General features: G+C 31.9%; 1 pseudogene; it reads right to left on the reverse strand.

The window, feature by feature from the left end:
• Positions 1-1,884: 1,884 nt before the first annotated feature.
• On the reverse strand, positions 1,885-19,574 carry LOC110663652 (protein TRIGALACTOSYLDIACYLGLYCEROL 1, chloroplastic-like; annotated as a pseudogene).
• Between the last annotated feature and the right edge of the window lie 6,345 nt (positions 19,575-25,919).

The raw sequence follows: 25,919 nt of genomic DNA on the forward strand, positions 1-25,919 counted from the left end.
GGCCGTCCACTTAACGTTTATTCCTTTTAAACTAGCTTTGTTGCTTTTGCTTTATAAATTTACTATAACAGAAAAAAAAATTAAAAAAAAATAAAAATAATAATAAAATAAAGAAATAATGGCGGCGAATGCTTTATTTTTTTTTTTTAACAGCAAGTGCATTCAAAGTTAAAACGCCTCAAACTCAGAATTGTTTCGGAATGGATGTACACGTGGCGTCCGTTATATATGCGTTGAAATGGAAGATCTTGCCACTGTAACCACCAACTCTGACTAACCACCAAAACCTTCTTCATCCATGAAAACAACCTAAGGCCTTGTTTGGAACATTTGCAGATAGATTCATTTTTTTTTTTTTTTTTTCAAGTCTTCAACAATTTGTTGGGTTTGCTTTGATAGTTTTGGTGTGAATTATTTAAAATGGCCATTAAAAATCAAACATTTAACTCTTCGTTAAAAATTGGACTACCCTTGAGAAAAAATATCAAATTTTAAAATTGAATGGCTTTTTAGAATGAAGCTTATTACATAGATGACATAAGTTTTTTTTAATATTGTATTTTTTTTTCTTAGAAATTAAATCTTGATAGCCGATGTTTGATTACTAATTCAATAAATTTTAAACATATAATTAACGGGTGAAACTTATTACACCTAAATAATTGAATCTTTTAATTTGAGGCCTTGTTAAAGCGGTAATTATCCCACTGATCTCACTTATTTCTTTAAATACATGATTTTAATAGTGTTTTGTCCACTGATTTCACTTATTTCTTTGGATATATGATTTTAATAGTATCTTGCCCCATTAAAATTTTAGGCTTAGTTTCTCTGAATTTTAAATTTTATCCTTGAAGTAATTTTACTCTACTGACACTCAAATATTTTAGTGATATTTGGATTAGGGATTTAGAGTAGTTGATAGGGTTTTATATCCAGCAACTACTCTAAACCTATTTGGTAAAGATGCAAAATAGTTGTTATTTGGTTGATATACCCTTAAACTCTTGCATTTTAAAAAGGTGTGAAATTAGAATTATTCTTAATCAGTTATTATTATCTCAAGATAAAAAGATCATTTTATTCTCTTTCGTAATATATTTCTATATCATTAGGGATATATATTATTTATATTTTCTTATATTATTTAATTTTTATTTATCGATTTTAATAATATATATATATATATATATATATATATATATATACTCTTATTAGTTATTTTATACACATATAATAGTAGTTAGTTAGACAATTTTATAAAACACTTGATATAAATTAATGATCATTAGCTATCAACTAATAAAACAGTTATTAGTTATCAACTATTAACTATATTTAATCGCTAAACCAAACATGTCCTTCACCTTAATAATATTTTACTCCACTGATAGGTATTTTTGAATTGGTACCTATCATAATTCACAGGAATTGAACAAGGAAGGAATTGCAGCCAAACGGATCCTTGAGAGCAAACCTGGCTTTGGATAGGTATTTTCTGACTTGAACTATGGTGTACCGGGAAGTCAAAATTTTTCGTCAACCTTTTTGGTCCGAAATTTGGTGTATTGTGTGGCCTCTATGGGGTGCCTCAATAATAATAATAATAATAATAATAATAGGGAAAAAGGAAAGACACAAGTAGAAAACAACTACTATATTTTGAGGAGGATCACACTTGTGCCTGATGAAATATCAAGTCATCTCCCATTTGCTTCGCTTAGCTCACCTTTTATGCATGCTTCAGTTGTTAGCTAGGCTCATAAATTAAACGTTTGCTTCCAATGCAAAGTCAAGCAATGGATTACTTGCATAGTTATTTTTGCTGAATTTTAGATTTTTTAAAATAAAAATTAAATTAAATAATTGCTCACCACAAAGGTAGTATTTTCATTGTTTTAGTATGGTATATTATGACCATGCTTTCTTTTTTTTTTTCCAAAAATTAAGTTTAGATTCATTAAAAATAAAGGCTAGAAAGCCCATTACAAAGAGAAACCCATGGCTCAAATTACAGAGATCCTAGCTAATTTCCCAACCCAAACCACAATAAGACCAAAGTCCACAAGGGTAGACCCTAGGCGAGCCAGTACTAGGCCCGAATCCATGAACCCGAAAGCATGGAGGAGCAGCACCGCAGCCATGTCTGACAGACTTTCACCAAGGGAAGCCTAAGCTTACTGAAGAACACCGCCAAGGGCCATGCATGGCTAAAATGCTTGATTCAGAAGGCCCTAAGCATAACAACGCTTAAAGATCAAGCAAACTAGCTAGGCACCAAATAAAATCATTGAGAAGCACAGGTCATGGAAGCCAAGAAGCACAGAGGGGCAGGGCAGAACTTTGGCATCTTCTCATCTAGCCATTGAGGGACCAAAAAGCCTAAAGGACGTCTATGAGGCCCCAAGATGCCCAACCCAAGTAGCAAGACCAGAGTGAGCAATCCCAGCCAAGCCACACAAGTTGCGCAAAACACCCTCTTGAAAAAAACTGCAAACCTGCATTCAAAAAATCCAAATAAAATCTATACAAATCTCTGCTTGGAGGTGGAGAGGAACCCATGTCCGGGCTGGGAAAGAAGATCCATGAGAGATAGGGGATAGCCACGAAACTGGCAAAGGAAGAGAAACTAGGTCTCTGAAATCAAAAGAAAACACGAGATTTTCTCTCTCTAACTGGAGAAAGAAGGTGAACTGATAGACCATATCATAACCATGCTGGTACAAAGCTCAACAACTTATCCCAATTATCATAGTCTGTAGATGATGACACATTTACATCCTCTAATATCGCTTCATATACTGTGAAACAAAAGCTCGAACGAACCAATGTGAAAATGGTTTTGCATTCTACAATTGGTTGCACCCAACAAAATAATTTAAGTCAAATTCTCCAATACCTACAATCTTAATAGAAAAGAAAATGATGAAGTTCGACAAGGGTCTTCGGTCGTCCCTAGGCAAACAGGGGTCACCTAGGAGATTTTGGCCAACCCCTCTAACCTTGCAAGTCTACAAGGTGTGACCTTAGCACAGGGTATTGGTAGGAGATGACCCATGGAAGCACATAGCTACACAGACCAAGTACTTAGACTTATGGCCAATGACATTGATAGTCACCTGGGACTGAAACTGTAGAAGTCAATATTGATGCCACTTTGGATAGTGAACCAGGGATGACCACTCAGCCATTTGGATGTAACCTGTCTAATTCATCATAGATAACAAAGAGTATTCTATTGATATTAAAGAAATAATTATATACTTTTGTTATACAGAATCTAAATGATGCATCAATCTACAAAATGCCATAAAAATTATCTTTGTTTAAGAGGGATATTTGTATTGCTAGCTTAAACAATTAACAAAAAGATCAGAAAGTACAATCCTAGTGCTCCCTTTCACCAAATACTGCATCCAAAAACATTTAAATAAGAATTGATTATGATAGCAAAATTATAAAGAAGGAATACACACAAAAACAAGTTCATAGATGATTAAGTATGACAAACAAGAAACACATGTTTTACCCAGGCTAAAGTCGAAACAAGTTTCTATGAAACAACTAGCAAAGAAAATAACATAATGACCAAGTAGTGATAAAGCACGCAAATATTTCACAAAAACTAGGACCAGTAACATTTTATTTTTCTCTTCTTTTTTCCCCATCAAACAATATTGACTCTGATTGACTAAACATAAATTATGATTCAATTCTCAGTTATCTACACCAACACAGTCCCCTAAACCAAGAAAAAATAAAACCACTTCTTATACATCATGAATTGACAAAGCGGCCCAAATGATCACATAGCATTCTTTAGAGAATCTCCAATGATGTCCCAAATATGTCCCAGAGGGGGGTTGAATTAAACTAATACAATTTTTCGGTTCTGGCTCTAAACCTTTAAAAAATTGTGGCTTGGTTCAACAAAGTGTTCTAATATGATGTGTGCGTGTAAAGCTCAAATTAACTATATATGCCGAGTTAACTCAAACCATGCTCAGCATACTGTTCAAACAGAATATAGCGGTATTCAGCCAATAGAGCAATAAACTGATGCAAATCATAGCACAGCAATTTTAACTTAACCAGGAAATAAAATGCAGAAATTTAAAGAATTAGGATTAAGAAAATAGAACACTGAATTTTTATAGTGATTCGGCTTAAATAGCCTACATCCACTCTCTCAAAAGTACCTCTTTGAATCTTCACTTCACTATTCTTCTCTTTTAAAGGCAAGAGACAAAAGCCTTTTACAAATCTTCACTCCAAAGCTTTACAAAGTAGCTTCAAACTTCTAACAAAGGTTGTCCCAAACACTTCACACCAGCAAGCTTCAATAGGTGCTTGCCAAGCCTCTCATACATGCTAATAAAATTATTTAAAACTCACTTTCACTCATTACAATAGAATCTAGAAAGAAGAGTTGAGTAGATATACCGATGATGAGCAAAAAAAGTAAGTGAGAGCACTTTGAATGAAACATTTTAAATGACTTCAAAGAGTTAAGAACACTATAGCAACTTTCATTAAGTGCAAAATGGTCAAAAATAAGTGTATTGATAGTTTCAAACTATTTTTGACCATTTGAAAACCCATTTGAACGTTATAAATTCAAATTTGAAGAAACTAGCCGTTATTTTGTCTTTTTCTGCAATGTTGTGCAAACTTGAGTCTGTTAGCAAACTAGTTAGTATATCAGGAACAGTAGCAAACCAGTTAACAAACGTACAAACCTTTTTCTGCTCAAGTTTGAAAAATTAAAAACTTTAAACCAGATCACAGTGAAATACTTTTAGGCCATTCAAAACTTAAAACCAAGCTATAAAAACTTAGGATAAAAATTTGAGGGATTAAAAGTTAATTTCATTGGCTTTACTCAATTCTTTTCACAAATACTTTTAAGAATCTTAAACAATTCTCTAAACTATGTACCCTCACTTTGATCTTCAATATAGCTTAGAAGGTAGCTTTATCTTTATTGTCTTTGATTCATCTTGAGTTGCGTTAGAATCTCATCTTTCTTTAAGGCATAATTTCACCAACTCATGAATCTTTCTTTAAATCCTTAAGAAGAAATATCACAACATTTAAAGAAAAGTTAGTTTGATTCTAGTTAAGTTTTACTATCATCAAAATTCATGCTTCTTTGAGCTCATGAGGCCAATAATCTCTCCATTTTTTATGATGACAAAACTCAATTGAATCACCAAGTAAGAAATAAAAGTGTCGTATGAGTATATATGTGTGTGTGTGTGTGTGGGAGAATATCTCCCCCTACATGTATGCACACATATTAACAAATATGCATAACACTTCATATACAGTAACTCCCCCTTAATAATTTCAATAAAATATTCACAAACATATTAGCCACAAATGGTTTCAAGCAAGGACATCAACAATTATGTACATAATATATTATCCACAATAATATCCACAATATAAGAATTTTCTTTCCAAAAGTCGATCCATAAAATAAATTCATTCATCAATCCATGGAGCTACACAATGATCATCAAAATAATATCCACAAAATAAAGTCATCCACTTCTCCCCCTTTTTGTCAGCATCAAAAAGACATGGGAGAGAGAATTCACACACATAAGATAGAGATATTGTTCAAGTGCAATTGTCCAAATAGAAAATTGGCACACAAAGTAGTAAACTAAAAATAGTTCAAACAGCTAAAATTATCGAACATTCTAGCAAACTAAAAACTGACTATCAGACATTCAAAAATAAGAATAGTAGGAAAGGACCCAGCACACTAGTCCTATCCCTGCAACCTAGAGCTCCTTCTGGTTGGCTTTGGTCTGTTTACAGGCATCTTTTTTCTTTCTGGCTTGAGAGATTTATCACTTAAGGTTTGCAGAATTTCAGCAGCCATAGTAGCACCAAGGTCAAAGGGACAAGAGCGCCAGGAGCTAATTCAGAGGCTGTTGGAGCCTCAAAAATTGTTGTTGTCTGCTGTTTGCCAGATTTGATCTTTTTGCCAGATGCTTTGCCAGTATCAGCTTGCAGTTTGCTTCTTTGCTCCTTTTTAGCAGACTTTTGTTTTCCTTTAGCAGGTGCAGTAGGAGCAGGAGTGTGTGCTTCATTCTCAGCATCAGAACCACACTCTCTATTTTCATCTCCACTAACTTCTTGGCTGCCACCTTTAGAACCATCATCATCACCATTAGTATTGGTCTTGTCCTCATCAGATTCTCCTTCCTCATTTTTTGTTTCAGCTTCTTCCTCTTTTTTCTTCTTCTCATTCTTCTTTCTCTTCCTATTCTTACTTTTTTTCACTTCCAACTTCCTTTTCAGAACCTGTAGCACCTACTTTACTGGTTTTCCTAGCATCCTTGCTTGTAATACCTAGATGAACCTTGATTTTGGTTAAGTCATCCATAATGTTATACATCAATAATAGAAAACCATCAACTTTAGAGTCGAGCATCTACGAGAACACGCTGATATAAGCGAAATTGCTTTTGCTCTTCAAATTCAAGTTCAGTAAATTGCCTCGTATTGTTGACCTCTTCCATAATCCCTTCAACATCATAGGTATCACTTCTACTACCTTTTCAACTGGCCCCTTTCTCAAATCTCATTTTCCTTCCATCATCATCTTTTTGCAAACTTGTAATTGGGATCATATTGGTTCTAAGTTTTTCATTTTCTAGAGAAATGCCAAAATCCCTAAACAATCCATTTAAGAGATGTGCATATGAAAGTTTGTATGGAGGTTTCCACTTCATGATTTGCTTCAACATGAAATAGACAAGATTGAATTTTATTTCATTCACAATGTGCCAAATGATGCATAGGTCAAGGGTGCTCAGGTAATTAGGGCTGTCAGTTATGGGATTTAGAACGTAGATGACAAAACTATATAGGATTTTGATATGTTTATGAGCATGGGTGATAATAGTTGTCTTTAACCTCTCCCTTAAACACCTCATGTTCAAAGTCTCTTTTATTAAATCCTCCTACTTGAACTACTTCTTTTTGGGAACAGACTCAGTTGTCACTATTTGGAACTTCATAAACCTTCCCTTTTAACTTTAGAGAAATCATCATCTTCAACATCTCCAATTCTTAAGTTTCTAAAAAAACTCTGGACCAAGTCCACATAAATTCCTTCAGAACTAGAACACAGCTTATCCCATTTTTGATATTGAAACAGAGACTCTAAAGGAATTGAAAACTCACTAAAAGCAGGCCAATGAATGTACCTTGGTTCATGAAAAGCCCATTCCATAAGAACAACAAGGGCTTTGGAGACTTTCCCTTTTTTAGTACTCTTTTCTTTGACAGGTTCACTAGCCCTCTTCTTTGACTGAGATTTACCTTCTCCAATGACCAGAGGTTTCTCTTTCTGTGCTGGAGGAGGAGATGGAGGAACACTGTCACTATTAGATTCTGAAGATGAAGTATACTAAGTAACCTTTCCTTTTCTCTTTAACTGAGCCATGATCAAATTAGGAGCTTTTGGGCAACAGGGAAGAGCACTACTAGGGTTTGAAAAGAAAACAACACGCGATATAAACACCCAACAGAGGCGGGAATAAAATTTATATATATAATACAAGTGAAAATCACATACCCATTGAAAATCACAAATACAACATGTATTGTTCCAAATTTTCAAATGAACAAGGAAGACAATCAATGGACAATCTAGGTTTTCGAAAAACAGCAACAGTAAATTTTGAAATATCGACATACAGTGCAGGTTATTGTCATGAGAAGGATTAAAATAAAGAAACCCATCAACCATTGATTAAAAGAAATCGAAAATATAGCATGTCAATTAAAAAAAAAAATCTAAGAATTGCAACAATCACAAAAAAATGCCTATAACTTCTAAACAGATAAGAGATGATGAAAATTCTTGAGAAAAAAATTAACCCGAGAGAAGAACCACTTAACTATGAAATTTCTTAAGAATGGCAAAAAAAATATGGGGTTGAATCATTTGGTAAGGTGCGGATGGTGGCATGAATGAAGGAATTAAGTGAAAGAGAGAGAGAGAGAGAGAGAGAGAGAGAGAGAGAGAAGACTAGGGTTTTAAATTAATGGCCTTGAGCAGTTTCCAAAATGAAAAGCACCAGTTTTTTGGAAAAATTAATTTTGAAATTTAAACTTGTAAAACTGAAATGGAAGGTTTGCAGAGTGAAGGGGTTACGTGAATCAGTGGAGAAACTGAAAAGATGATGGGTCTGAAAACTTTTTGAGTTCTGCACCTGAAGTTTTCTTAAATAAAGCAAGAAATTACAATTATGCCTTTTAAAAATAGTGAAGCTTAGTTTTAAAAGGAATGGAGCATTTTTGTAATATGGATTATAACCACACAGTGGAGGCGCTCAGGAGACAGAGATTTAAAAAAAAATTGAAATTTTAAAGTACAATCAGACCTAAAAACACAGTATGCTAACATGAAGTTGAGAGCAGTGGTAAAACACTTAGCAAACAAGAAAATTAGCAAATAATCTAGTATGCCACTGTGATGAAAATTTACAGAATAGTGCTCATAGCAAATCAGACCCAGAAATTTTCAAAACATACCAGAAATTTCAGCACTCATTATCAGTAACACCAATTAACTTATTGCATCTATTTAACATACAAACATATGTAAATGCATCAAATATCAAGTAGGAACATCTATCATGCCAATTTCTCCTTATTCTACAAAATGCTTCCTCATTGAGTGGTTTTGTAAAAATATATGCAAGCTAATTTTCTGAAGGGACAAATTCAATTTTAATGTCACCATTTTGAACATGATCCCTTATAAAATGATGTCTTATCTCAATATACTTGCTTCTAAAGTGTTGGACAAGATTTTTTGACAAATTTATAGCACTTGTGTTATCACATCTTATGGGAATGTGATCAAATTTAATTTTAAAATCTTCAAGTTGTTATTTCATCCATAAAATTTGTGCCACACAAGTTTTAGCTACAATATATTCAGCTTCTGCTGTAGAGAGTGCAACAGAAGTTTGTTTTTTTACTATGCCATGAGACTAATGTATGACTAAGAAATTGACAAGTTTTAGAAGTGCTTTTTTTGTCCAACCTACTACTAGCAAAATCAAAATCAAAATCACTATAACCAACAAGGTCAAATGATTCACATTTTGGATACCATAAGCCAATGTTGTTTGTGCCAATGAGGTATTTGAAAATTTTTTTTAATAGAAAAAAGATAAGATTCCTTTGGACATGATTGAAATCTTATACACAAACACACACTAAAATGAATATCTGGCCTAGATGCAGTCAAGTAGAGTAGAGAGCCAATCATACCTCTATAAAACTTTTGATATACCTCTACCTTTTTCATTTTTCTCCAATTTAATTGTTGAGCTCATTGGAGCTCCAATGCTTTTTATATCTTCTATTTTGAACTTCCTTAGCATGTCTTTGATGTATTTGGATTGATTTATAAAAATTTCATCTTTCATTTTCTTAATTTGCAATCCAAAAAAGAATGTCAGTTCACCAATCGTACTCATTTCAAATTCACTTTGCATCATGTTGGAGAATTTCTTGCAATAAGAATAGTTTGTTGTACTAAAAATAATATCATCCACATAAATTTGCACAATATGCATGTCTTTTCCTTGTTTTTTAATAAAAAGAGTAGTATCTACTTTTCCTTTTTTAAAATCATTTTGAAGCAAAAATTTACTGTCTCTCATACTATGCTCTAGGAGCTTGCTTTAAACCATGGAGAGTTTTAGTGAGTTTAACAATATGATTAGGAAAATGTGGATCATCAAAACCAGGGGATTGAGCAACATAAACTTCTTCATCAATATATCCATTCAAGAAAGCACTTTTAACATCCATTTGATGAAGTATGAAATTTTTAAAGCATGCAAACGCACATAACATTCTAATAGCTTCAATTCTAGCAACTGGAGCAAAAGTTTCATCAAAATCAATACCTTCCTCTTTATTGCATCCTTGAGCTACTAGTCTAGCTTTGTTTCTAATTATATGCCCTTTTTCATCCATCTTATTCCTAAACACCCATTTAATTTCCATAATAGAATGCTTTTTAGGTCTAGGAACAAGTGTCCATACTTTATTTCTCTTAAATTGATTGAGTTCCTCTTGCATAGTAAGAAGCCAACTCTCATCATTTTGAGCTTCATCACAAGTTTTTAGTTTAAATTGAGAGACAAAAGCAACATTACCAAAATATCTTCTAAGTTGAGCTCTTGTCATCATCATTTGTGATGGACAATCAAGAATGTTATCTTTGGAATGATTTTTATGGAATCTCCATTCTTGTGGAATATCTTGATGTTGAGGTTCCTCACTTTGTAGTTCTTCCACATTTGGCAGAGACTCCTCTTGAATTTCAACATTTGTAGATAGTAGAAGTTCTTCTTTTTTTATCATTTTGATCAACCTCTACTAATTGTTTTTGCTTAAACTCATCTCCATTTGATTTTATGATGTCAAAAATCTTCTCATTTCCATCATCACAAGAATCTTTCCTTTGTAAGGAAGGGTTAGTCTCATCCAAAAGTATATGCATGGATTCTTCCATGGTCAAAGTTTTCCTATTGAATATCCTATATGCTTTGCTTATCGTAGACCAAGAAAGATACCTTCACTAGATTTAGCATCAAATTTCTTGAGATTACTGTCTTTGTTATTGAAAATGTAATATTTGCAACCAAAGACATAAAAATATGCAATGTTAGGTTTTCTTCCTTTCCAAAGCTTATAAGGTGCTTTCTTTAAAATTGCTCTTATGAAAACTTTATTCAGAATATAGCAAGCTGTATTTATAGCTTCTATCCAAAAAAATTTTGGCAAACTGTTTCATTCAGCATTGTTCTTGCCATTTCTTATAAAGACCAGTTTTGTCTTTCTACAACTCCATTTTGTTATGGAATTCTAAAGGCTAAAAAGTATGATAAATACCATTTTGAGAGCAATAATTTTCAAAAAAAATTATATTCAAATTCCTTTCCACGATCACTTTTCAAAGAGGTAATACAATATCCTTTTTCATTTTGAATTATTTGACAAAAAATTTCAAATACACCAAAAGTTTCATCTTTATGAGTAAGGAAGAAAGTCCATGTAAATTTTGAAAAATTATCAACAATCACAAATGTATATGCTTTATCTCCAAGACTATTAGGTGTGATTAGACCAAAAAGATTAAGATGCAACAACTCCAATGGTCTAGATGTAGTAACAACATTTTTAGGTTTAAAAGATGACTTATGTCACAGAGGTGACTCAATCCCACATCGGCCAAGTATGGGGGAGTGACTGGGCTAATATGAAAGGGGTGGCCTTGCTTGGGTAGACGCGTTTTGGGTTGGGCAGAGGCTCGGCCCAGGAACAAAATCGTGCGGGCCTAGGCCCAAAGGGGACAATATCTATCCACGTGAGGCCCCCGTGACATTTGGTATCAGAGCCGACCCATCTTGGTCGACTCACGCCAAGCGCACAGAGGTGTAGACAGGGTGGCTGGACTGCAACGAGGTCGTTGCAGGATCGGGTGGGAGAGATGTCACAGAGGTGACTCAATCCCACATCGGCCAAGTATGGGGGAGTGACTAGGCTAATATGAAAGGGGTGGCCTTGCTTGGGTAGACGCGTTTTGGGTTGGGCAAAGGCTCGGCTCAGGAACAAAACCGTGCGGGCCGTAGCCCAAAGCGGACAATATCTACCCACGTGAGGCCCCGTGACATTTGGTACCAAGTGCACATGCTTTACATTGAAATTTTTTTTCAAAATTTAACTTTGGAATACCTCTAATAAGTTCTCTTCTAGAAAATTTAGCAAGAGTACTCATACTAGCATGTCCAAACTTTCTATGCCATAGCCATGCACTATCATCAAGAGTCATAAAACATATTTCATAATTTTTTTTCAAGACCTTTTAAATCAAGTAAGTAAATATTATCCATTCTAACACCAACAAACATGATCACTTCCATAAATCTTACAGTGTGTAGAAGTAAATATAACTTTAAAACCATTATCACAAAGTTGACTAACACTCAAAAGATTATATTTCAAACCTTGTACCAACGTAACCTTTTCAATGCAAGGATTCTTACTAATAGTTCCACTTTCAATGATTTTTGCTTTACTTTTGTCATCAAATTTGACATATCCTTCTTCTTTCAAGGTGAGTGAGGAGAATTTGCTTTTGTTTCCAATCATATGCCTAGAGCAGCCACTGTCTATGTACCACTGTTCTGTTTTCAGCATACTCCTTAGACAGACCTGAAATTAGCTAACTGATTTTAGGTACCCAAGCAACTTTAGGCCCTTGGATGTTAGTGATATTAGCTATGATTCCTTTAAGCACCCAAACTTTATTTGCCTTAAAGATTCCTTTCCTAATAGGACAAGCATTAACCATATGACCTTTATTATTACAATAAAAACATGTAATGCTTAGTTGTGAAGAAGATGAAGCTTTAACAATATAATTTTTGTATTTTCTATATTTCATAAAACCATCATAACCGATTCCAAATTTTTCATTTGAAAATCTTTGGTTTCCAAGAAGTACATCAAGAGTTTATTTTTCTTTTATAAATTTAGCTAAATCTTTTGTTAAAGATTCAACTTTTGCTTCAAGAGCTTTATTTTTTTCAAGAAGTATCACACGAATTTCTTTTGACCTTTTAAGCTCATCATTTACTTCATTAAATAATTTCATTTGAGATTTGTAAAATTCATTTTCCTTTAAAACCATACTCAAAGAAATATTTTCCAATCTCAATTCACAATTTTCATTTCTTAAAATTTTGCATTTCTTTTTAAAAGGTCTATATTTATCATATGTTTTCATAAATGCAAGTTCTAACTCATTAACATTAAAGGTTCAAGATTTACCTCATTATCACTATCTTCAATGTGTGAGCTTTGGGCTTTTTCTTTGTCACTCATCATTTGATGAAGAGTCACTATCGCTCCAAGTAGCCGCCATTGCCTTTTTGCTTTTATCTTTCCTAAACTTTTTCTTCTTTAGTGTAGGACATTTCAGCTTGATATGACCCAGTTTATTACACTCATAACAAACAATTTCACTTGAATCTTTTGGATTTGGAGTATTTGGAGTGTACTTCTTAATGAACTTCTCATACTTGCTTGCACCTTTCTTGAATGCTCTTTTGAACCTCTTAACTACCATCACCATATCCTCATCATCATCACTTGAAGCAATTGAATCATCACTTGAATTGGCTTTAAAAGCAACATCTTTCTTTTTCTCTTCCACTTTTTTGGATTTGAAGCTATACCTTTCTTTTTCTTTTGATCACCTTCATTTTCATCCTTCTTGTAAATCATCTCATGTGCAATGAGAAAACCAATTAGTTCATCATAGGTGTATCTCCGAAAATCCTTAGTGTCTTGAATCACGATGGTTTTTCCTTCCCATGACTTTAATAATGATCTCAAGATTTTCTTCACAAGTTCCGATTCTTCAAATTTCTTTCTAAGAGCTTTAAGAAGATTAACAAGATCCATAAATCTTGTGCTCATTTCCGCTATGGTTTCACCCGGTTTCATCTCAAATAGCTCACAGTCATGGATAAGGAGGTTTGCCTTTGATTCTTTCACCACATTGGTTTCTTCATATGTGACTTCTAGTTTGTCCCATATCACTTTTGCCGTTTGATAACCTGAAATATAGTTATATTCATTAATATCAAGAACACAATGAAGAATATTAATGACTTTAGCATTAATAGAAATTTTCTTCCAATCATTATCATCAAATTCTACTTCGACTTTAGGTAATTGCGCATTTCCTTCACCACTTTTATGAGGAACATAAGGACCATCTTTAATTATCCTCCAAGCATCAATATCAACAGATTGTATGAAGTTTCTCATTCTAGTTTTCCAAAAAGAATAGTTTGTGCCATTAAAAAGTGGTGGTCTAGCAATAGAATAACCTTTCGCTAAGGGAGCAAGAATGCAAACAGAATTGCTAGATGAATCAGCCATGTGTGTGGATCACTCTAAGGTGTTTAAACCTTAAGCAAGAGAGAAAGGCTTTGATACCAAATTGATATCCTAAATATGTCCAGGGGGGAGTAAATTGGACTAATACAATTTTTCAGTTTTTGCTCAAAATCTTTGAAAAATTGTGACTTGGTTTAACAAAGTGTTCTAATATGAACTGTGTGTAAAATAGCTCAAATTAACTATATATGCAGAGTTAAATCAAATCATGCTCAGCGTACTGTTCAAACAAAATATTGCAGTATTAAGCAAACAGAGAAGTAAACTGATGCAGATCACAGCACAGCAATTTTAACTTAACCAGAGAAAAATGCTGAAATTTAAAGAGTTATGGTTAAGAAAATAAAATACTAAATTTTTATAGTGGTTTGGCTTAAATAGCTTACATCCACTCTCTCAAAAGTGCCTTTTTGAGTCTTTACTTCACTCTTCTTCTCTTTTAAAGGCAAGAGACAAAAGTCTTTTACAAATCTCCACTCCAAAACTTTATAAAGTAGTTTTAAATTTTTACTAAGTCAAACACTTCACACCATCAAGCTTCAATAGGTGCTTACCAAACCTTATAAATGCTAATAAAATTGTTTAAAACTCACTCTCACTCATTACAATAGAATCTAAAAAGAAGAGTTGAGTAGATATGACAATGATGAGCCATAAAAGCAAGTGAGAACACTTTGAATGAAAGCTTTTGCATGACTTCAAAGAGTTAGGAACACTATAGCAATTTTCATTAAGTGCAAAATGGCCAAGAATAAGTGTATTTAGAGTCTCAAACTATTTCTAACAGTTTGAAACCCCATTTGAATGTTATAAATTTAAATTTTAGAAAACTAGCCATTATTTATCATTTTTTACGATATTGTGCAGACATGAGTCTGTTAGCAAACTAGTTAGCATACCAAGAACAGTAGCAAACCAGTTAGCAAACCTGCAAACCTTTTCTTTTCAAAAACTTTGCACCAGATTATATTGAAATACTTTTAGGCCATTCAAAACTTAAAAACAAATTCTAAAAACTTAGGATAAAAATTTGAGGGATTAAAAGTTAATTTCATTAGCTCTACTCCTCAATTCTTTTCACAAATACTCTTAAGAATCTTAAACTATACTCTAAACTATGTACCTTCACTTTAATCTTAAATATAGCTTGGAAGGTAGCTTTATCTTTTTTTATCTTTGATTCATCTTGAGTTGTCTTAGGATGTCATCTTTCTTTAATGCATAATTTCACCAACTAATTAATATTTCTTTAAATCTTTAAGAAGAAATGTCACAACACTTAAAGAAAAGTTAATTTGATTCCAATTAAGTTTTGCTATTATCAAAATTCATGCTCCTTTGAGCTCATAGGGTCAACATCCAACTCCCTGGAAGAAGCAATATGATAGTGCAAAGTCAGCAATAAAGATACCAACAAGTGAGATAACCACAACCGAAGTTGTTGACTCCCCAACACCTTTTGCGCCTCCCAAAGTAGTAACTCCCCAAGCACAACTTACAATTGATATGATCGCACCAAAAACCTGTGACTTGATCATTGCTCTAATTAGATCCCATGATCTAAGTACTCTCCTAGCTGAATCCAATATAATATTAATGCTTATCAAAGACACCATCAGGTGGCAAAGCACTGGATGGCATCCCCACTGTGAAACACATCAAAGGCAAAAGCAGCAGAGCAAAACAAGAAGCAATCACCCTTGGAGTCACGAAATAATCAATGGGGTTTGTGCCAAGAACTCTCAATGTGTCTGTTTGCTCAGAAACCTGCATTGTTCCCAACTTTGCTGCAAAAGCACTACCCATCTGCCCAACAACCACAATTGATGGGACCACAGGACTCAACTCTCTTGAAAAGGCTAGTGCTAATACACCACCAATAGATCTTTGCAAACCCAGTCTAGTCTAGTAAACTCTCTAACAAATTGAATGGTAAAAGCCATGCCCATATAAGCAGAGGTCAAGAGACAGACACCAACTGATCTTGGTCCAACTCTCTCCAGCTATTGAAGGGTATTTCTCCAGTGAATTTTGCCCTTTAAAGTCCTGATAGTTACCTGCCCTGCTAAGATAAGAACGGACAATCCCCTCCAAAGGTACCCAGGCGATGACCATTTGCTCTCAAGAAAGTCTCAGCTTCAGAACTAGGTGCATGATTAGTATTTGTTTCTGCATCTAACAAAGAGACAGAAGGGTGGCCATCATTTGTGTTGGGAGTCACAAACAACTTGGCTTGTCACTTAGGTGGCAGAAATTTACGAGTCTGAGCTCCTACACTGAAGCTAAGTTGACTTGAATTCAAGGTTTTAATGTCCATCCATCCATTTGGCTTAACATGGCTTCTTCAGCAATATGTTTAAACATTAATGCTCCAATTGAAATCATTTTGGTTTATTTTTAATTTTGAAAAGGAGGACAAAAGCTACAAGAGGAGTGGCTAGAGGAAGAAAGAGACGAAATGCACAATTTACACAAAGAGGGAGCCCATACTTGTTGGAAATGAAAAGAATTGGATGAAGATGTGAAGCTGTTTGCATGTTTGGTTGTCTTCAACTGTCTGTAATTAATCTGATTTCAGATGTTTGTACAGACTCAAAACGCAAAATAAACCAGAAGATTAAGTAACAACCGCCATAGAAATATCCAGCTGAATGCAATCACATTCACAAGAAATGAGTTTCCCTAAATTGCTTTCTAAAAGTATCTAAGTTGCGCAGAACCAAACCAAAAGATAAGCAAGTTTTGATGAAAAAAAGTTCAAAAAAAGAAAAAAAAAACTAGACGAGTTTCAAATCCATCCAGCTAGATATCTTTATTGACTGGTCCAACAATTTTAGAAATCAATTATTTATTGCTCGAAAAATTTCCATATTCACCCCTTCTCTAGGCATAGGGGTGTGCATCGGTTGGTTTGGTTTCAGGATTGAAGAAAATCAAAATGACCAAATTCTTTGACGCGTAGAAACAAAAGAACCAATATTGTAGATGAGCACTAAACCTAACCAAACTGAAATGGTCTGTTTCAGTTCAGTTTTCCAATTCAGTTTCTGTGATGATTTTTTGGGATACAGTTATATGGCTCTATGATCTCTTTGAATCTGAGCAACTTGAACCTTTGAGAAACAAAAGAATATTTTGGAAATCAATCACTTGAATCTCAACTTCAATGACTACCAATGAAATTGACTGCATAAATAAGGGAACCCCAGGGGAGGAGGGAGGGATTGTTTGTGTGTTGGTGAAGGCAGGATGAGGGGTTGGATATATTTCATTTGGGTAATAGACAGGTGGGATTGAAATTAAAGGTGTCAATATATAACACCTAAAAAAACTGTAAGCAGTGGCTTATGAATAATTACAGCCTTCTAATTTGAAATCAACCACTATTACACGCTAATTAATAGTTAATGTGAGGGGATTTTATTCTTGTTTGAAAGACTTAATCCACCAACCAAATCAATAAGACTAACTTGAAAACCATGAACGTTTACTTGTATAATAAAACCAAAGCAGCAAATAAATTGTAAGTGCACAACCAACCATATAACTTTGGCCAAAAAAATACTGACCTAGAAAGCAGCAAGACACTGTGACAGTATTTCCTAATTTTGATTTAACTTGTAAGACGCATGTTTCTAAGATTTTATAACTGCTACTTGTATTGTTGTCCGTTGTACAAAGTAAAATTGAACAACAATGGCTGATGGGAATGAAACACCACAGTAACTTGAGTGAAGAGAGAGAGGGATGGGACTGCAAGAGTTTGTACTGTGGGTGGTGTGGGGCGGGGGAAGGGAGGTGAGAACTTACCATATTGTATATGAAAATTCAAACATAATCATTTTATATGGCTTTCAAATTGTTTTATAGTCATTTTATATGGCTTTCAAATTGTTTGTCTTTGTATCAAAGGAAAAGCAATAGAGACTTCCTATTCTAACAATTAAGATAACTACCTATGCATGTAAAACTGAAATACAAGAAGCTCAACAATCAAGTTATCCACTAAAACAAATTCATTTATAGATTATTTGTTGTTTTTCTTTTATCAATCTCAAATAGGTCCTACTCAATCACAATTTGACTCTTTTAGGTGTTCCATAAAAAGACTATGCATTCACTCAACAATCAACAGTTTTTTTAATCCTACTTTAAGAGGGAACAAGTTATAGTTAGATGTTACTTACCAATGTTACTATTGTTCCCATCCAATTTGTTAAAAGCTATTTCATATGAAAATAATTTGCACAGTTCATGTTGCATACTTCCACATAATATCTGTAGATGTATCTTTCTGTATAATCTATATATAGATGTTTTGCAATTGCATGCGAACGGAGACCGAAAGTAAACTAAGAAAGGTGCTAATGTTTATCTCACAAAAAAAAAAAAAAAAAATTAAGGTGCTAAAGTTTACAAACTATTACAAAGATATTTTGCTTACTGCCCCAATTAATAATATCATCTACTTAAAAGAAAATGATAGAAACTAATAAGTTATTTTGTGTTAAATTAAAGCTGCTCATCAAATTTCAAAATCCAAAGAATACCCAGCATGCAAGTAGAAAAATTACTCAAGAAACAGACCATAAAAGCATGAGAAACAAACAAAACCTACAAGTCACTAGGGTGTTCATTCCGTAGATTTGGTTCGAAAAAGCCGAAAACCACATTTGATAATTTCCAGAAACCGAACCGACTTTAATAAGAAAAACCGAAGTTCTTGGGATCAATGAGAAAACTCAAGTAAGGAAGAAGAATACAGAAATCAATGATTCAATCCCCATTCTGTTCAACATAAATCACGAAGACAGATTTAAAAAAAAAAAAAAAGAAGGAAGCAATAACAACGCAAATTTAACATTACCCAATAAAAATTCTAACACAATCACAAAATCTGTAGCAGAAAAATTAAAAAAAGTAAAATAATATGCATAAATACAGAACAATAAAATTAATTCCCGTACCTTAAACAATCAATATCAAATGTGTTGTGAATTACATAACAGCAAAATCAATTCCCATACTTCAAATAATCTAAATCAAATATGAACAAATCATATTAGATTTTCTAACAAAATATCGAAATCAAGTAATTCTAAAATACCTAAGTGTGGTGGTGAACGGCATATCTTGTAGTGGAGATCGCGACAGTGGCTAGAACATGAAAACACGAGAAAAGAGGCAAAAAGTCTTTGTGATGTCATCAATAAGGATCCATAAACGACGTCAAGTGACTAACTAGATTACCGCTGACAAGGAAATGAAAAAATAGATGATCGAAGGAGGAGCAAAGCCAACTGGACTAATGACCGTACGAGATGGGTTGAGGCTATGAACGAAGGGAAAACAGAAATCACAGAATCGAGAGGGACTGAGGGAGAAGGAGGATATATGAAGGAGATGGGGAGGCCTAGACTCACTCCTAGTCTGCCACTACTACTCTCTGCATGGTTCTGTGATCCGACGGCAGGGACCAAATCGAATAGAAATTGTTTTATTATTTTGGTTCGATTTTAATCTTTTATCAAGAATTAAGCTGGAATTGAATTGAAACAAGATAAAAACCGAAACTAAACTGAATAATAGATTTTATATATACACACACATGCACACAAAGATATATACATTTTAGATATATTACATCCTTTTAATAAAATTATATATATTATATATAATTAAGATTGTTATATATATAATTTAATTTGTTATTAATTATAAATATATATATATATAATCTAATATTAATTTTGATTTTTTTTTGTTACATGATTATTTTTAATTATAAATATATTAAATCATTTTATAATTATTAATTATCTTATTAAATCACTTTTTAATAGTATATTTTTGTTAAAAATTATATAATTAAAAAATATATATAAGATAATAAAATATATTTATTAAAATATTTATTATGAAGTGACTTAATATATATATATATATATATATATATATATATATATATATATATATATATATATGCTGTTTTATAAAATTAAATTATGACCCACTCAAAATATCAGCGGTGCGATACGAATAAAATATATTATAAAATATATGGTGATAGTGAAGAGCATAAGCCAAAAATAATATTTAAAAGTCTAGTGTTAATAATTGAATTCACTAAATTTAATATTATATTAGCTATATTATTTTTAATTTGAAAAAGTTTTAATTATAATCTATAACATTTTTATAAACAGCTACTATATTAAAATTAAATTTATTTTTAATACTTAAAATTGTAAATCAAAATTTAATTACTAAAAATTATACATTATTTAATAAAATTTTAACTTTAAAGAGTTAAATGAAAATATAATAAAAAATTTCTCTAAAGTAAAAAATTACATAATTTTGCGCTCTTAGATTAGGTTACATTAATTTTAACTCATATTATACTCATTGATTTACTATTATTTTATAATTTGGATAGAACTATTATATAATTTATTATGTGTAGGATCAAGCTCTTACCAAGGACCAAAAGTTCAAATTTTTAGTAGAGGTACAACTCTAATCTCTTATAGCGTAGCAACCTAAGCACTATGGATCAAAGAGATCTGGGCAGAATGCTGGTTTACTGAGCTATCTCTACTCAGTGCCAACAATTCAGTCCCAGAACCTGCTAGGAATTTAAACTTATAACTTCAGCTCTAATACCAATTGTAAGATCGAGTGCTTCCACCGTGTTAAAAGTTTATGCTTTTAGTAGAGGCACAACTCTAACTCCTTATAGTATAACAATCCAAGAGCCTTGAGCTGAAGAGATCTGAACAAAATGCTGGCCTACTGAGCTATTTCCACTCAGTGCCAACATTAAGGATATTTGATGTTATCTTGTATTTTTATGTGAGAATTGTTAGTTTGATTTTAGTATTTCTCTTGAGCAAGTTATTATGTTTATGTTACTTTATTGATATTTTGTTTTGATATTGGTATTATTATTTTAATATTAGTACTATTATTTTTATTGATATTTTGATGTTAAAGATATATAATTATTTTTATTCTTTTAAAAGAAGTACAATAATATTGTAATTTTAAGTGTAAGAACCGAGAATTAAACCAAATTAAAACTGGAATTGGAACCGGAAGTAGAATCGAAATTAGAATCGAATTGAAATCGAAAACACTTAGAACCGAACTAAATTCAAAACCAAATTTTGGTTACTCTTTTAGTTCCAAATGATTAAAGAACCGAACTGGAACGGAAATTGCATAACCCTACTTAGTAGTAGGGCTATACATGATTTTTGGGAACTGAACCAGATTAAGAAATTGAATCGAACACAAAAACCATACCAAACTGATAAGAATCATACTAAATTGAAGTTATTTTGATATTTTAATTCGGCTATGATTCTTCATTCTTCATTAAGAATCAAATCGGAATCGTGTTGAAATCGAACTAGAATATAATCGAATTTATACACACGTTTTTTTTTATAGATGTATTATATACTTTTAATAAAATCATATATATTTATATGTGTATAATAATTATGAACTAAATACAATATAATATTATATTTTATTTCTCTATATTTTCTTAATAATTTTATTTATAAATATATTAAATTACCTTATAGTTCTTAATTATAAATATACTATTATATTATATATATGTTAATTCTTAATTATATTTGTATCTTACAATTAAATATTACATAATTAATAAATAGTTAAAATTTATATTATATGATATTCTTATACTATTATATTATATAATATATTTAATTCTAAATTATATATGCTCCTTATAGTTAAAGATTATATAATTTAGAAATAGCTAAAAAATATATTATGTGATATATTATATATTAATAACCCAATTCCAAATTTGAATGCTAATTCAAGTACAACTTTTTAAGGAAATATTTGCACAAAATTGTTTTAAGAACCAAACTGAAACCGCACCAAACCAAACCGAAAGTGAAATAATGAAGACCTAGACCAAAATCGTATCAAAATTTCGGTTCAGTTCTAATTCTTAGGCAAACACTAAACCAAACCGAAACCGCACACCCTACCATTAAGGCTCTCTTCTCATCCTAGGTTGTTGGGCTTCGGGGAATGGGATGGGCGACTAGGGATTGGGTATGGAAAGTGAGGAGTAGGAATAAAACGACAGAATATGGGGGAAATTTTTGAACGAAATTTTTTTTTAATTAGGGAATGAATCTAATAATATAAATTAAAAATTAAAATTGAATTATAATAATTAAAAATTAAATAAAATATTGAGTCAAATAATCAAAGTCGGTGATGATTCTCCTTGCTTGCACATGATGTGTTAAAAATAAAATAAAAATCAACCCAAAAATAAATAAAATAAAAGCCGTAGGATAAATTACTTCATAAGTGATGTTATTAAGTCAGCTAACAATGTTGATTCTACAAAGAGGTCAAGTGAATGGATTACTGATTTAATCCACGTATCAACGATTCAATCAATAAGTTATAAAAATATTAATTAAATATTACTAATTTAAAATAAAGATAATTTATTGTTGAGTCTTTAAAGTTTAGCCAGACTAATATATTAATTTTTATTTTAAATTTGAGTAATTAGGTTTTAAATTTTAATTCTATGAACAAATAGGTCTTCTATTAAAATCAGAAGGAATTTACCATTAATCTTATGTCAAATGACAACAATACTCCCAAGTGATAAAACAATCCAAACTTTTATTAATTTCTTCTTCACAAAGCCTCAATGCACTATTGTGAGAGCACACGTCCTTAGCATCGAATTCTAAGCCCCCATCTACAAGATCACTATGGTCTCCTCCATGACTTGTAATCTCCCTTCAATATCTAACCAATAAGAAAGGCCCTGCTAAGTCTGCATTCGAATAATCGAGAGCATGATTAGTTGAGCTTGGTCCTTCTAATAGCTGACTCAAGTTTAATATAGACCCTTATTTATGTGATCTTGTGGGTATGTGCATTGAAACCGTAAAAAAAATTCGATAATGAAAAAATTATATGACTGTTAGATATATTTAGAGGCATTAGAAATGGATAATAATGTGTATAGCATTTTTCTTGGAGAAAATATTTTTGGAAAGCAAAAAATGATTAATTAAATTTAAATAAAGTTTATTTTTATTTAAATTTAATTTTGGAAATTTATTAAAAAAAAATTAAGCCTAATTGGTCTCTGTGAGTCTAATGAGGCCTAGTAAGGAATTTTGATTAAATAAACAAAAACTCACTACTTTTTTATTTTATAAAAAAAATTAAAGAAAAATAAAAATTAAATAGGAAGTTTTTCTCTTTAAGACTCTTTAACCCTTCTTATTTTGGAATTATATAAACTTTCCATATAATTCTGACGTAAACCCCATAAATACATGACAGAGGGAGGAGAGAAAAAAAAAACAGAAAGGAAGAATGGACTCACCTGATCACAAAAAAAAAAAAAAAGAAGAGAATCCCTCTTACATCGCCCCCTCTTCATTCTTCTCTTTCCTTTTCTTTGTTCTGACTTCAAAAAAATATTCAAGATTTGATTAAGGTGGGTATTACTAAGTGATAAATATTCAAAAAACATACCATTTGCTGTATTTTCATGATTATATGCTTCTAAGTGATAAATACCTTTTGTGGTTTGTGAGATACGTCAATTTTAAAAAAATAGTGTCAATTTGTCTTTAACGTGAAACAATAATTAACCCTGATTTTTGTAAATTATTGGGTGGGGTTTTTTTTTATCAATTATTAATTTTATAATTTTGTATGATGTATTAGCATACTTTTGAAATTTTTATGTATTTTTTATGCATGATTTGATGACATTGAAATTTTAAATCCCAAAGTACTGTAAATCTATTTAGATATGGAAATTTCATGTTAATTTATAAGGCTTTGTTTTCAAGTTTTAAATTATATTTTGATCTAATTTTAATATTGTATATGATGTGATATGATGCTATGAAGTGTTAGAATTGGATGAGAAGACCCTTTGCCATTAGGTAGTTTTAGCCAAATAAAAGTCTAAATTAATAAGGATATAAGTATTATATTTCAATAAAAATTGTTATTAGTCTATTTCAAATAAAATTGGTAAGTAACCCTAAGATAAGTATAAAAAATGGCAATAATTGCGTAGAACTTACATAGAGTTTAATAAGAGTAAGATAAGGATAAATATGATATACTAGACGAGAATGCCATTTTTTAAGGATAGCTTTCCCCAACGACAACTGTAATTATTTTAAGATAAATATCCCTAAATTTTCAAAACAATAATTTTGTATGCAACATGTAGTAATAATAGGATTTTATTAGATAAATAATAAAAATTAATATTGTTTGCATTTTTAACCCACTTTTCTATGAAAATTGAATTAAATAAATATTTGGTAAATTGAAATTAATTTTTTTTTTATAAAAAACCAATTTTGGCGTGTAAATAATTAATGTAAATATTTGGTAAATTATAAAATAAATTGGCATGTTAGAAATAAACTATTTTATGTTGTAATTATTTCAGCCTTATGTGTTCATTAGAATCAAATACACATGTATACAATTTTATTAGTTTAATTATCTTGAGGATAATTTAGTAAATTAATAAATTAATAAATTAATTAATTAAATAGAAACTTAGGGTTGTTTATGAATTAAATTGTCAGTAATTAATTAATTTTTGTTACTTGGTAAATGTCCCTTAATTAAATTTAGCAACCCCATAAATAGGAAATACTTGTGCATGCAAGTTATTGGTAAACAATAAACTCTATTTGAATTATTTGTGTATGTAGGTTTAGAAATTGCATATTCAGGAAAGAAGTTTGATAAAAGAATAATAAATAAGACTTTTAGAGACATTAGTAGAGGACTGGCACTCGAATTAATGAGGTATGACTAGATGTAAGGGGTGCCTAACACCTTTTGCTTATGTACCCACTATCTCGAACATAGACATTAGGCTATGGTGATAAAGATTATAAAACTTATGTAAAGAGTAGGTTATCATCCATTACGCTATCAGAAAATTGAGTGCATCAATCAAGTCTCTTCAGTTGTCCCTTTGGAAATTGATGCCTCAATCAAATGTCTCTTAGAAAAAATAGTAAATATGTCCAGGTTATTACCCGGGTGGCAACTCTTGTTAATCTATGCCTTTTTGGCATAAATCCTTAGTACCGCAATACTGCTATGAGAATACGATACTTATCAGTGAACTCGATTCTATTAAGATTGTATAAATTATATGTCCAGGAAATGTTGTATAAGAAGGTGGTACTTAAGTGAGACCGATGTGACTCCACTATCTTTCCTAGGCATTACCGGGTGCATTTTATGTAATCCCAGTAGATGATCCTTTGCCTCGCGAGGCATGACCCCATAGTTTGGCGACTCTACTAGGGACTAATGGATAGTTACTCCAACATTTCTAATAGTTTAATATTATTCCTTAGTTAAAGTTTTTTTGCATTGCAATACACCATCACACATGTCATATTTAACCTTTTAGCTCCGCTATTATTGATAGAGGAGGCCTAGTTCCATTTGAACTATGGTAAATTGGTGAATGCTAGCACCCTATGCTCGTACCTTCAGGTATATGAAAGAGCCACAGCTTTGGCCATTGTGCTTCTCACATGGGTAGCCCTTTCTCCTACCTAATAAAGCCCATGAGCCCTAGATTTTAGCCCTAAGTACCCTTTAGATTTGTTGTGTTGGATTTATGGCCTTATTGTCCAAACTATAAGTCTTAGTGGTAGTTAAAATGAACTTAGGACTGTGCATAAACCTAATGTGTATATAGCCCAGGTCTGTTTCAAAACCCATGTTAGGTAAGAGGATGCCTACTTATGGTTAAACTTTAAGGATATAAACTCATTGTTTGTGAAGGAAGAACCATCCTAGACCATCCCTGTTAG

Source organism: Hevea brasiliensis, chromosome 4 (assembly GCF_030052815.1).
Source record: "Hevea brasiliensis isolate MT/VB/25A 57/8 chromosome 4, ASM3005281v1, whole genome shotgun sequence".
NCBI lineage: Eukaryota > Viridiplantae > Streptophyta > Magnoliopsida > Malpighiales > Euphorbiaceae > Hevea > Hevea brasiliensis.